Source organism: Pteropus vampyrus, unplaced genomic scaffold (assembly GCF_000151845.1).
Source record: "Pteropus vampyrus isolate Shadow unplaced genomic scaffold, Pvam_2.0 Scaffold83, whole genome shotgun sequence".
In the NCBI taxonomy this organism is placed as follows: Eukaryota; Metazoa; Chordata; class Mammalia; order Chiroptera; family Pteropodidae; genus Pteropus; species Pteropus vampyrus.
In genome coordinates, this window is record NW_011888864.1 from 4,442,617 (window position 1) to 4,455,551 (window position 12,935).

The 12,935-nt window shown below is 36.3% G+C and overlaps 1 protein-coding gene across 5 annotated transcripts in view; it reads left to right on the forward strand.

Moving 5' to 3' along the window:
* The window catches only part of FGF14 (fibroblast growth factor 14), a 580,805-nt gene that overhangs the window by 254,301 nt on the left and 313,569 nt on the right, over positions 1-12,935 (forward strand). The gene's annotated exons all lie outside the window — the stretch shown is intronic.

Here is a 12,935-nt window from a genome sequence, read left to right on the forward strand (position 1 = left end):
AAAAAAACACTAAGTGTGTTCGAGATTAAGAATGGGCATGCTCTATTGACTTTATAAAACTATTTCAAAATTTGTATGTTTGGCAGACAATTTAAAGACTCAAATAGTGAATTTGGGCTACATTTCTTTTTGTCAGGTATATCCCTGATGTGCCTGTTTGCAGATTTTTACTTTTGGGTTTCTCTGTTTACCATATTATATTCTGCTTACTTAACATATAATTATAGGGAAAAAAATGTTTGCAAATAATCCTTCTCTATATGAAAGGTCATTGCTAGAAGGCCAGAGGCTAAGTGGATGGGAAATTAACAGTTAGGTTAAAGGGACATAAAAGGTCATATGAAGTAACAGAAGTAAGAAGACTAAGCTGTGTGACTTTGGGCAAGTCACTTTACCTTTCTAAGCTTTTACTTTTCATCTTTAAGATAGGGATTATATATTGTTCTTAAAAAATTGTTGCAGAATTTAATGAGCTAATGTGCATAAGGGCATTCAGTGTAGTGCCTCCTATGTGGTAAATATACAAAAGAGGCTTCTCTAAATTGGTAGCTGAATCATTCCAGCTCCAAGACCCAGCTGAGTTTCACCAAAGTAACAGATTTCCCAGTAGTGTGCTATTAGTGCTCAGACATTTGGTTCCGATCTTTAAAGATTGATGTCATTATTGGTACTGACAAGCCTTATCTCTTCACTGTCGTTTGCTGCATAGGTGGTCAGAACGCACCACCATCATCAGTTCTGCAACTCCAGGAATCTGCTGTTATTGCAGATCGGCCTGGAGTAATCAGTCTCCTTTTTTACATCACAAGGAAGGCTTGGCAGTTTGATGAAGGTTAGAAAATAAATGGCTCTCCTCCTGTGTTACATGGTTATATTAGGGTCCCACCCCATCATTGCTTTTGGCCCAATCTTCCGATTTGGAAAGACAGCTTTATTAGTTCACATATGTAATAATCTGTCTCCTGAGACACACAGTCTGCTAACATGGCTTGATGAGGAGGAGGGACGGGGTTCATGCATTTATAATCTTCTACCTGACTCACCACATCCTTTGACTCTTAGGCCCTTGTGCTGAGTCTGGCTTATTGTGTTCCACTTTTATGATGAATTCTCTTTCAAGGGTAAATAAAATCTAGCTTTTATCTTCCCATCCTCACCTTACCCCAATTCATCAAGCATGTCTATATATATCTAAGCCTCGATTTAAGATATAAGTCTCAAAATTGTAATTTATAAGGAATATATATTTGGTCTTCTTCCACAATTCTTGGCTCATGCCTCTCCCTGAATTCTTAGAATTTCCTAAGTGTTAAGAGTAGAAAAAGGTGTCTTTTGTTACGTTAATGGGTTACTTTGGAAAACAGGAGGGGCTGGTTTCTAATGAAACCAATTCTTTCAGTCTCACTTCCCTGACTTCTGGGAGTGGGGAAGGGAGGTTGAATCAATCAACACTGGCCAATGATTTACTCAATCATGACTATGTAATGAAGCCTCAATAAAAACCAAGAGGATGGTAAACATCTGGAGATACAGAGAGAATGATTCACCTGGAGAGGGCCTGGAAGCTCTGGGCACACTTCCCACAGACCTTGCCTTATGAATCCCTTCCATTTGGCTGTTCCTGAGTTATATCCTTTTATAATAAACAGTGATCTAGTAAGTAACATGTTTCTCTGAGTTTTGTAAGCCATTCTAGCAAATTAATTTAACTCAAGGAGGGAATCGTGGGAACTTCTAATTTATAGCCAGTCGGTCAGAAGTACAAGTGAAAGCCTGGACTTGTGATTGGTATTCTGAGTTGGAAGGAATCTTTGGAACGTCTAATCTGTGGCCAGTCGGACAGAAGCACAGGTAACCTGGGCTTGCACGTGGAGTCTTAAGTATGTATGCGTCAGAGGGGGCAGTGTCATAGGAATAAATCTTTAACCTGTGAGATCTGAACTATCTCTAGGTAGTGTCGGAATTGAATTGAATTCTTGGACACTCTGCTGGTGTTGTGAGAACTCTTTGTTGGTGTGGGGGAACGCCCATGGTGGAATTGGGTCTGGGACCCCCGTTAAGCCATATTTTTGCTTTCTTCAGAAGGCTTCTCAGCCCCATATGAATTCATGTATGTAAATAAATATTCTAGGGAGAGGAATTTCCCTGGACATATCTGAATATCAAATCTTATACCAGTAGATCCTATTACAAATAATAACGTGTAGCATCAACATATTATTTTATTAATGATTTTAAAAACAAATATTTATTGAAAAATTATCAGAAAATAAAATGCTAACAAACACATGTATTTATTAACAAATAATTTAATAACAAATGGTACATTTTATTAACAAAAATTTTATTAACAAAAATTTTATTAATAAATACATTTTATTAACAAATACATTTTATTAACATCATTTAAGTGTGTGTAATGAATGGGAAAGAACTTTGGCTTTAGAAGCAGAGAAAGCTGGGTTTGAATCTCTATTGGCTACTTGCTAATTATGACTTCGAGTAAGCTGCTTACATTTTTTTAATTGACTATATTTGACTTATAACGATGTGTAAATTTAAGGTACACATTTTTGAACTTGAATAAATTTGAATATGTTGTACAATATTGTTCTAAGAATTAAGTTATGTAACTGAATAAAGTTGTTAACAGTGTCTGTTCCAAAGTAGGTTCTCAATAAATTAGGCCTGTTTTCATTATCATTTACAATCTAGTTTTAAGAAATCGTGTGGTTAAGAGGCAGGTGGCTGAGGACTTGAGAAAGTGAGATGTGGAGAGACCTGTAGAGGACAGTGGTTAATGGTGAAGCCTGACTTTTTTTCTCAGTACATAAGTACTCAGTTTTATAAGCATTCTGTTATTTTCGTCCTCTTTCCATTAATTTTGGTCCTTGTAATATTTAGTCCTTTTCTTTTCCACTTCATTCATCTTCCCTCTGTTACCATTTTTATTCTCCCTGCAAATATATGGCTCTTATGACCATGTAAATGTGGTGTATGGTTAACTGGAGAAGACCCTTAGCTGAGAACTGAGAGGGCGAGAGAGCAAGTTGCAATACCCCTTGGTAAAACTTTGAGGTTGCAACCTGCAGAGCTTTGCTCCTCCATGTTGTATTTCTGTCTTTTTCTATAGGTCTCCTTTCTAATATATTTATATTCAGTAGCCTATAATTCCCACTCCACTTCTATCAAAACTGAGAGAAAACGGTTTTCTGTCCTTTACATCTTAATGTAGATTCAAGTCAATCTGTTTCCTACCCTTGGGTATTTATATTTTGAGGCCTAAGCTTAATTTTGTATATATGGCTTTACCCCTTGTTAAATAATTTTAGGCATCTGGTCCATTGGAGGTTTCTTGGGCATCAAGATAGTCTTTCTCTTCTAAAAGTATTGTAATCGATGTCTACCAGTAGGTCAGCTCCAAAGTGAAGGGGTGAAGGACACTCCCCGAGCACACAGAACTCATATTTAGTTCATACCCTTTGACCTCCTCTAGTCTTAGTCAATTTTAATAATATCGACGTTTTTAACATCTCCTGCTTTCTGAACAAATTCTTGCTTATTTCATGGTTCAGTATCTAAATCTAACCAAGCTCATAATCATGCACAGTGTATTTGTGTAAATATTTCAATAGAATGTAGCAAGAGTAAGTTATTAATTTCTGTGAATGGAATGCATTCCTAACCTGTTACAGACTACCTTAGCATAAAAACACAAAAGTTATATGTAAATTGCTGAACAAAACCACACATAATTCTGCAGAATTTGCTCAGAGAAGTAAAATGAAACAGAACAGAACAAAACAAAACAATAACTCCTTTGACAGGAAAAAAAAAAAAATCCTTAGGTGATTACAGGTATCCCCTGCTTTTCAAAAGTTCACTTTACACCACTTCGCTTCTACAAAATTCCTGTCTTACCACCTGTTCTTGCTAACTGAAAGAAACCTGGAGAAGATTTCTGCTTTTACTAAGAAAGGCTAAAAGTGAAAATAGGGTTCAGCGTTTGTTTGGTAGAGGGTCGTTATGGGGGCAGCCAGTGCCTCCACCAGGCTTCTTCCCTGGAATGACACTTAGCATCTCAGCAGAGCTTTGAACTGTGTCTGTGAGCATCTGGGCTCAATTTATTCTGTGCTTCCGTTAGCAAGATGTGTCCTAAGGTGATTGCTTCTTCACTTTATACCATTGTGGCTTAGGAAATATTTCATAGGAACACTCTACTTTTGAATAGCAGCAGAAGCCTGCATTTAGATGTTACGTCTGGGTACATGAGCCATATTATCGTTCTACGTGTGAATGTCCAGAGATATGCCTTTCTAGAAACGAGTTATTAAATTAAAAAGCAAATTGTTGACAGACTGCTTGTTTTCTGCGTAGAGACTCAGGGAGAGCGATGCAGAAAAGAAGCTCTTATTCATTACCGATAATGGTATATAGAGCTGGCTTGTGGGGTTTCAAGGAAGTTTCATTAAATGCGCAGAATTAGGGCAGGTCCATTTGCAGAAGCACAGGTAATGCTGGAGATGGGAGTCAGTCCTCACCCTGATGATGGAGAGGTCAACACATGACTCTAAAGATGTAATCTGGGCTGCGCTGGGAGTTGTGGTACATTCCAGTAAGTGGCTCATCTCCCTGTATTCTGCCGTTTTCTTTTGCTTGACTGCTCATTGTGGCCAGGGGAAGCAGGGCTCTTAGCTCAGAATTGGGATACAGACCTGAGTCAGTAGTGAGCTTTACACACGTGGCAGTTGTTATTCTCCCATTGCCTCTGCTCTGTTCACACAGAGTGGCTTTAAATACTCTTTGGAGTATTGTTTGACAGATGTGCTCTAAGACAAAAACAGTTCTCCTGTGAAGGAGGCGAGGGTGGTAATTTGGGAAAGGGAAGGTGGCAAAGCCTTTCAATCATTTTACATACCACGGGGAGTATTTTTATGTCAACACTTTGGCACTCAGCTCCAAAGTTACTTTTGTGCATCTGAGTGCTATAGGGTTGGCCTAAGATATGGGGTTCTTAATAATTTGGATCCTAAAGAATATGACAAAGTGTCAGCCATATCTGTTTTGCTGCTTCCTGAAAGGGGACATGATAAATGTATCTGATTTGGTATTATGATCATGTAGACAAAATAATTTTTAAACTCATAATAAATTTGTCTAGAAGCATATTGGAAAATTATTCATCCTAGACAGATTCACCAAGTGATAGTAGATTTCTAACACTGTCTCTGACCATCTATGGCAGTTTGGGAAAATGCTCAGTTCTGAATCTTTCTGCTCTAAAAGCCTTATCTATTTTAGAACAGGGAACACATGACCATATTTTGAAAGGAACATGCTGACTTCCTACAGGTTTAACATAGTCAAAATTGCAAAGCAACGGAAGTTTGTTGTAAGCATTTTGCAGCAACTACCCGGGATTTTGGAATTCCACCTGGGAGGGATCCTTTCAAGAAAATAGCTTTTTTGTTCTTATGTCCCAATCCTACAGTCAGTGAAAAAATTATGCCCTCTGGTTGTTTGCTTGAGGCAGACAGAAGCCATTCTACTACAGGCTTTATATGAGAACAGACTCTATGTACTCATATGTCATCACTTATATAAAAATAAGCAATTATAGGCACTGGCAGTGAACATAAGTTAATCTGGTTTAAAATATATCTTGTGGATAATTTCTTTAATTTTTAAATTTCTCGTTATTCAAACAAGGTCCTGGCTTTCACTTGGTCCAGTTTCTTCCCTTTCTGGCTGCCTTGGAAGTCTGTTTCTCTTGGTTAGTTGTCTTTTGCACCCACCCTCTGCTCAGCATAGTCGAGGCATGTTAAGTGTCTGCTTAAAGTCCAATCACTGAGGACGGGAATCCTGCCCCTGACAGCTGGAAATGTGTCATTCTTAGAAAAGTCAGGTACCCTCTCTGAGTAACCCAGAGCCCTGGGATGTAAAACAAGGTAAACACACCTGCTTGCCTGAATGTTTTGGTGAATAAATAAAATCACAGATAGAAATCTGTGAGTACAATCCTTGGCTCACATTAGGTTTTCAATGAATGTTACTCGTTCTTATCAAACTTAATTCTTCTGAGTTTTCCAGCAAGGTGATCATCAATTAAGTCAGGTTTTTTTTTTTTTTAGAATGAAAATTAACAAACACCGAATGACAGGCATAAATCAGGAGTGTACTTTGCATAGTAGGACATTGATTACCATTCTTTAGGGAGTTTTAATCTTCAATTCTAATATCTAAATGAAGTTAGAACTTTACCATTAGTTATCTCTGCTGATCACCTAGACAGAAGTTTAACCTGACCATCAGCATTTACAATTTTGTTTCTTTTCACTTGAATATCCCTTGTCTATAACTTGTGATTCATTACTGGTTTTGCAGATATTTCTTGAGCTAACCTTTGCTAAAAATCCAAAGTTATTTCTACTTTATCCTAGTAACTCCTCTTTGATATGTTTGATATACTGGATATACAAAGTGATGGATCCCAACTCTAACAGTTTTGAATACAATACGAAAAGACAGTATCCCATTTATGTCAAAGAAGATAAGTGTGCAATTTGTACTCAATATGTATTTATCTGTTTTCACACTAATATATTTCCAGAGGGAAAATACATGTGTGTACTGAACATACATTGGGTGCTCTCATCCAATTCCACCTGCATTTTCAGGGCTCCCTTACCTAGCCTAATGCTTTCATGCTGTCCCATTATTCATAATACTTTTACTGTATAACATCTTTGCTAAGATTTTGAACTATTATTATCTTTCTTTTCCCTTTGTCTTCTCAAAGTGTGATTACCTTTCTGTGTGTCCTGTGTTAGGGCCCTCCAGAATGACTAGATTGATAATCATATTCGCTCTCAGGATACAATATAGTTGTGCCAAGACATTTGTATGTTACATTATTATGCATTAATATTAATGTTATATTTATATTATGTACCAGTTTTCTTTCCTACTAAAATTGGCATATTAATTTTAAAATATTTCTATAGGTAGTTAACAATTTATTGCAGTGTATTATCTCTCGTAGAAAAAAATCTTCATTTCAACTTAGACTTTTGTCAAGTGAAAAGAAATATGAGGGGAGGTTCTGTCCGTGTGAAAGGTCAACTCACTTCATAAAGGAAATTAGAAATTGCCTCACTTGCCTATTATTGCATTTTTTGGATTTTCACAGGTGTGATATTACTCCAGAGGTGTTTTTAGAGATTGTGGGAGCAGTTTTGGTTGCCCACAGTTGGGGGAAGTGCCCTGGCATTTAATATTCAGGATTCAGAATCTTTAGAAAAATAGCAATGCATGGCCGTCCTGTGTAGCAAATTTTTCTGCATCTCACATGACTATTTTACATATAAACATAAAGTTTTTTTTCATAATTTTAATAAATATGCTGACTTTCCCAGTAATAAAACTACACTGTAAATCAGAGGAGATCGTAGTTTGCTTTATTCGGTTGTTTACCATCTTTGAAAGTGGCATCATCAGTGGCAATGCTGCTGGCGGCTTTTTAATCACCAACGTATCACCCTCATATCAGTATTGGCAGCAGTTGTATTTATGATCGTTTTATGTGTGAATATAAACATTCTTCTTAGACTTTTTTTTAAATGTTCAAATAAAAAAAATCATCTTAATCTTCAGTCAACATAGCAGTCAGATTCTGGTCAGAAGAGAGAAATGACATCAGTTATTTGAACAGAAAAACTTTAAAGAATTCTTAAATAGTAATAAGCTTTCAGCTGGTAACTTAAAAGATGAAAAAGAAACCCTAAGGTATCATGTAAGAAGCAACTTCAGGAAGCAGTTACCACTGCTAGGGTTGAGGGAACAAAGAGAAAGACTTGGAGACTTTGGAGCAAGACTCTGTCAGACCTCTCAGACCTCTAAGGAAGGAGAGTAGTTTGGCTGGTGCTGGTATGTCTGAACTCATAGGAAGGGCCATGAAGCTGGGATCCAGACCTCTGAAGAAGAAGCAATGGTTGGCTGGTGTCTGAGAGAAGTACAGGCTGGTGAAGCTGCTTCTCCAGATTTGAAGAAAGGTGCAAACTGTGTTCGGGTGGCATCAGGAAAAGGATCCATTGCTGTCGGGATGAGGAAGCATTGCACGGTGAGGCTCACAGGAGCCCTAAGCAGCCAAGTGGATCCCTGGAGGTGAAGGGGAGGAGCAAGTTACTTCCTCCTGGAGTTTTGAAGTCTGCAGTGCCCCTAGTGGCAGATCCTAACAGGGAGAAACTTGGCAAGCAGAAATGGGTTTTGCAGAGTCCCAGGCCCAGGTGAACATGAAAGAGAATAAATTTGGAGATGAAAGACAATGAATAAATAACTGGCACATTTGGCTATTGTCTTACATTTCCTAAATCAAACTTACTCATTATAACCATGTATTTGCATATTATAATACATGTAAATATGTGTAAATATGAATACATATATACATGTAATATATATCAATGTAAATACATATACTTTATGTATTAGTATTCTATTATTTTTTATGTTACAGTTAACATGTTACATTGATTTCCAATTAGGTTTAGAGGGAGTTAATTTCATTTCCAGATAGCAAAGAAGCATTACAAAATATTTGTTATAAAAAGTAAATAATGAGTCTGATAGTACTGAGTGCCCTGGCTTTGGTTCAGATGCTGTATTATACATTTAGGCTTTTGACTGTTGGGCTCCTCGTCAGCTCAGAGCGGCAGTGCCATCTGATTTCAGCTACAAGGCTTGAATGTGAAAAGGACCTCATGTACTTTTAGAATTTGACTGCATTGAAGACACCATCTTCACAGTTAGCATACATTGATCTTTTTTTTTCCTTGAGTGAAGCATGCATTAATGAGAATGTGAAGCATGCATTAATGAGAATGTGAATCCCAGCTACCATTCTGGTTGTCCTCAGATTTTGAGTGCTACTTCTAAAAGCTATGAGAATACATGGGAGAACTGACATACTCTCCTGCTGCCATCTATGCCATTTCAGTGTTGGAATTCTGAGTGTCTGTTGTAGTCAAGGACTGGACTTTCTATGAAAATAATATTAAAAAACAGTAGTTATTAGTTCTTGAGCTTCTATAGCAGTTAGATACTGTGTTAGGAGTTATAAACACAATGTACTTACCCACAATAGTTTCTAAGTAGTAGATATTATCCACATTTTAAAGATGTGGTAACTGACTACAGAGACCTGGGGACTTGTCTAAGACATAGCTAGTAAGTGAGAAAACCCAGCTCTACTCTGGCTCTTTCTTTAACTTATAATTACCCTTTCTGCTTTTCTTCCAAGTAGTAAGTCAGGACACAAACTCTTTATGTGTGAGGGGTTATTTTTGTAAGCAATGACTTGACAAACTAATGGAAAGTAATTAATTGAAAGATTCAATAAATCTATAATATGAATGCTTGATAACTATTAGAATCTCAGTAAATATATGTTGAATATATTGCTAAAAGTTTTTTGTTGTAATGATAATTTTTAAGTTGATCCATTTTGACCTTGAGTGCATTACCTAAATTTTTGAAAGGCCATATGTGCATAGTACAACTAATCACGTGACCCTAGAAGATTATTCTTTAACAGACACTACTGTCATTTGAGCATCCAGTGTGGCAAATGGAATTTCACAACACAAGAGAAAAAGAGACAAAGCCAAAAGGATGACAGTTATTCCCAGAGAGTTTCTAAGTATAAACCTTGGACACAAAATAAAGAGTACTTTCATATCTATACAGTGCAGAAAAGAAAAGAATTACTTAGAAGACAAAGCCAGTAATTAAAATGAACTGAAGCAATTATGTGATTGATAAGTCACTTCTCTCAGCCACTCAGGAAATCACATCACAACTACCATTGTTTTCTATTTCTATGTCTTCTAAGTTTTGTTAAAGAAGAATCATTTTCGAAGACAATATCATCATGAACATTTTGTTCATAGCCACCTTACATAATACTGTGTCATTGTGAATAGAAAGGACTTTTGTAACTGAATGCTAAATGTACACTTCCTTAAAAGTAAAGCTTGGGAAAAATATGGAACCCTTAGGCTATAACACTGACCAGAATCACACTGTTCTGCTAGCTGTTAAATTAGCTAGCCTTGAATGATACCACTGTCAGTTTTTGAAACATCATTTTATCCAGACGTACCAATGTTCCTTATAGTCGCATTGGAGGGCATGAAAGGAAGCATATCATGTTGAAATATGCATTTATTACATTTGAGCTTTGCTTTCCTCTGTCCGAAATCTCAGATATTGGGTTGAATGTCTGCCAGTGCCCTCTTCTGGATAGAATATAATACATTTACAGACATTATCTGCCTTTTTAACATATGAGCTAAACAATTTCTCCTTCACCTCTGAGAATGGAAATAATTGATGATAGAGTACAAATATATATATGTGTATATATATATGTGTGTATATATATATATACGTATATATATACACATATATATATACGTATATATATATATATATATATGCTTGAGATCCATTTTCATTAATATGAAATAAAAAATTCTCTTGTTATCAAATTTACCATTTTTTGTTTTACCCAGCTTGTCAGTAATTGGAGCCTCTATTAATATAGCATTTCTAAAACTTGCCAAAATATCAGCAGAAACTTAATCTCTGGCTCATTTGAGGTTGACAGTTGAGTACCTGAGTAGCTGTTTGTCATAAAGAATTGAACCCAAATAAGAAAGGAAAACTGACTAATGAATGACTTTAGGAATGTGACCCAGACTCTCTGTGCCTTAGTTCCTCTTCTGCAAAATGGAAATAATCATTTCATATTGATAAGTTAGATATGAGTATTAATGAGACATCTAATACAAAGTGCCCAGTCTAAGTTAATTATCAGTATTATTTTTACACGCATATGAAGAAGTGGAAAAGCCAGGGGCTTTGAAATCAGACAAACATCTATATAAATATCTTCTATACTCATTCTGAAATTTACATTTCCATCTGTAAGATGTTTGTTGTATTAAATGAATTGTGTGTAAAATGCTTAGTGTAGTGTTTGCTGAAGACCAGAAGACACAGAGCAGATGCAATGACAACTTCTAATACATTTTTGCATTCTGTTTTGTGTCAAGCCCTTGTTCAAAGTTATAATCTCTAATTCTCACTATGTCCAGACAAAGTAGACATGAGGAAACTTGCCTAGGTTATGCCACTTCTACACTGCTAGGTCACACTGCTCGGAAGCCCTTTTATACCATTAGTTCTTCTATTTTCTTCCTTCTTTGATGCTTTTCTTGTTCATGGCTGCATACCACCTCCAGCCACACAGATCTCTACCCTTCAGAGCACACCTCAGTATATCATGTCTAGAAATGCACACTGACCTTTTCCAGTTCCAATCCCATCAAACTGTACCAGTCCTATGTCCTCTTTCCTGGGCTGACTAATCCAATAAACTATACTAAGGCAGGACTATTTTTGGATCCCTGTGCTCTTCCTGACAAATGACACATTGGCCTCCTAAAGACTGGTTTCTTCTGCCAGAGATCCTATAGGTTAGGCTCATAGAGGAATTTCCAGGTAACTCAGAAGATCAGCAATTGAGGTTTTGAGGGGAGTATTGTGATTCTCAACTTAACTTCTCGTCATCAGACCACCTCCTGTCCAAGCTGCCTTTATTTGCCCATCGTAGCTTGAAAGTTTAAAAAACAATGCATAGCTTCATGTATGTTAACCTATCTTCAAAGATAGTTACGATTGTACATGTTGTATTTCAATCAAACTGGGTAGATTATTTGGTCCTGAAATCAGAATAGGGGGAAAGAAAAGAACCAATTTGTTATTTAACATACAGCAATCCTAGCGTATGTGATCTTTAAAGTCTAAGATTTTTAAAAATATACATTTTCTTTTTTGTCGTTTAATATTCTTGAGAAAGTCATTTATATTCTTATCTCTAAAATAAAGAGATTTGATGGAATACTGTCTGAGGGACCTCTCAACTCTGAGTTTGTGTTTAACTGGAGTTGAAATTAACTAGCAAATTGAATTTAAAGTTGAGATTAACCACAACCCATGAAAATTAAATTTATGCAAAGCATTGTCTATATCTTTCAGTCAAGACTTGTCATTTAGGCCAACTTCATAGCCAGAGCCTTTCTAACTGCTTATTAAACTCTATATGAGTTTTCAAAACAGTAGCCTGTCCTGAATGATTTAGAGACCTTGCATAGTAAACACACACTAAACAGCCATTTCTTTTTAGCTACAATTTGATAGAGCTGTGAAAATATCAGAGTCCTGATTTTTAAGACGGCAATAAAAACAAAATTCTAGGAGTAAAAATTAAAGATATTTTCTTATCTCTGTTTTTACCTTTTCAGCTTTTCCTCTGTACATGAGGTAGAATGACTTTCCTTTCAAGATTTTCAACCTCCATCTACCTTAAGATTCAGTTGAGGAAATTCTGTTTTACCATCTCTGACTTTCCAATAGCCTAAGAAAACGTTAGGTGGTTGGTTTCATTGCACAGGTCTTTGGGTACCCAAGCTATTCATTCTACCTGACGACATTTATCTTCACCTTAATAAAAATAAGTTATTAAGTCCACGGGATTATGCATTGTCAGAGAAACTAGTGAACTCATTTTGTGTTCTGGATGTCAAAGTACAAAACTGCCTATGTTTTCCATTCTTAAATGTCATAGTCACTGTTCATTTCATCAGAGTTTCCCTCTTCATATTAATCAGAAAATGAACTGACATCACCCTCGTTTCTAACAGAAACTGTAAGGTGATTTGGAAAAATAACATAAAAATTGTAAGCTCTAAATCTTAGACCAAATCATTTCTCCAGCACTAATTGGTAGAAGGATTATAGGCAAAGGAACCTCTATTTTAAGATTATTTTCAGATTAAATGAACTTGGATTAAGCATAGTGCTTGGAACATACA